A 2,073-nucleotide genomic window follows, 5' to 3' on the forward strand; every position below is an offset into this window, starting at 1 on the left:
TGAATAGAGGGAGTAGTATGACATATAAGGGACAGTAAACAAATGAATGGGAACCTAAGTGATGTATGTTCAGGTGATGTAAATGATTAATTATGGATGATAGTGGAGGAAATACGTGACCATCTAAAGCGTGTGTAGCCCAGAGTAACTGAACCGGTCAGAAAGAATCCCTAATCTGTGCAAACATGCATAATTTCATACAATTGCTTTTTAAATAAATATAGTCATGATTTAAAAGCAATTAATATGAATAAAGTCATGGGTAAAAACACACAAATTCATTTTCAATAAATAAACAGGATTAAAAAGCGATAAAAATGGTAAATTCATGCGATTAAAATACTCCAAGAAATAAAAAGGAAAGTTCCTGTTGACAAACTGGTCAATTAGCCAATTGAGTCAGGTTTATGGTCTCTGTGACCAATCAGAAGTTTGAGCCCACCTCCTGACAGTCTATTGACTAGTCACGGCAGTAAAGGTAGATTGATCCATCAGCAGTAGCTGAGCGCTCGAATGAGAACAAAAGAGTCGACACTGAAGCGGTAAGAAACGTATTAAAACAATTAAAAAACCCATTTTTAATTAGCGATATGTTTCCCTGTGTTAATTCATGCTTCATGTCAACAATATAAAATCGCAGTGTGGATGAAAAGGGGGAGAACGCCATCCGTTTCAGCGGGCAGTCTGAGGCCTGACGCCTTTCTCCATGCTGTTGCACTTTTCCTTGCCTGGTGAGTCAGCACATCGTTAGCATTTAGCTAACTCGCGGATAAGTCCGCTAGCCGCGATGCTAATTTTCGTCATGCTTTATGCCATATCTGTGCTAAAAAATGTTAGCGACCCATAAGCTTGCTAGCTGGCATGCTAATTTCTGCCGTGGTGAACTAAATTGGGTCGTCCTAACAGTGTTAGTGAGTTTTGAAACCTTGAATACAATGATTTGAAGAAATACTGCTGAGAAGCAGACACCTTCATCCTTATGGCGTGTTGAGGGAATTGTTTAATGTGTTTTAGTGCACTTTTGTCCTGTGTTTCTTGTCAATTCCTGCAGCTGGTCTGCTAGGTAAAATATTAATTTGTGAATTTCTACTCTTTAATACTGATATTTCTACTGTTCATAGGAGTTTACCCATATGTTAAAGGTACATAGTGCTTCTATATTTTCAAGTTCAGTATTTTAAAGGGGCACTACTGACTGATTTGTTATTTTGTTTTTGGTTATTTTATGCATCTATGGTGAGATTGAGTTTATACTAACAAGTATTAACTCTTTAAGTTAATCATTTTCAATGGAAATGAATGAAATTGATATTTTTGTACTTACAGTGAGCTGTTTATGTTGTACAACACTGAGATGTGAATTGATGCATTGAGTTTATACACTAAGCTTTATCCTGTTATCAGGAATGCACATAAAATTAGCATAAAGTTAATTTTATCTTGGCCTTATTTGTAGGTCAGGTTTTTTTTGTGAGTTGGAAAACACCCTGTTCCGGTACAAGACTTTGGAGGAAGATCTTGGAGCCAACAGAGAGTGTTTCAGAGAAATCCAGAGAGATGTTTCCAGTGCTGGATGGCGAGCCTAGCCCAGAGCGACTTCAATCTCCCTGCTTGCAGTAAGGAGACTGCAGCTTAAGGAAGAGTCAGATATCCCATCCCTTCCTCGGGTTTGGTAGGATTTGAACAATACATCTACATACTGGTTCCACGACAGCTGGTACCTGGATCCGTGTACTATTTGGAGAGACAGGTTGAGACCCGGGTATTAGTTTATTTTGATTTTTGTTTTCTTTGTGGCCACAGTTTGTTATTTTAGTTTATTGTTTTTACATGATTTCAGAAATTTAAAGCTGTACCTACGGTACAGGAGAAATGGTATGGTTTCCACCTGCTTATTACACATTTAAATACTCATTACAGTCTGTTATAATTTACTACAGTGCCCTGTGTCTTTATTTCATTGAGGTCGTCCATCTCCTTGGCTCCTGCCGTTCCTAAATCTTCTGACCTGGTCCAAAACTTTACACTTACCTTTTCCATTACATTATCACAAGGTAGCAAGAACTGGTTACA

The 2,073-nt window shown here is 37.9% G+C and overlaps 1 long non-coding RNA gene across 1 annotated transcript; it reads left to right on the forward strand.

Annotated features, from left to right (window-relative positions):
- Positions 1-500: 500 nt before the first annotated feature.
- On the forward strand, positions 501-1,934 carry LOC121940235. Its single transcript, XR_006105592.1, has 3 exons — positions 501-542; positions 641-731; positions 1,457-1,934. It is a non-coding gene; the product is annotated as an uncharacterized LOC121940235 (long non-coding RNA).
- The last annotated feature ends 139 nt before the right edge of the window (positions 1,935-2,073 follow it).

The sequence above is a fragment of the Plectropomus leopardus genome, unplaced genomic scaffold, assembly GCF_008729295.1.
Source record: "Plectropomus leopardus isolate mb unplaced genomic scaffold, YSFRI_Pleo_2.0 unplaced_scaffold8078, whole genome shotgun sequence".
In the NCBI taxonomy this organism is placed as follows: Eukaryota; Metazoa; Chordata; class Actinopteri; order Perciformes; family Serranidae; genus Plectropomus; species Plectropomus leopardus.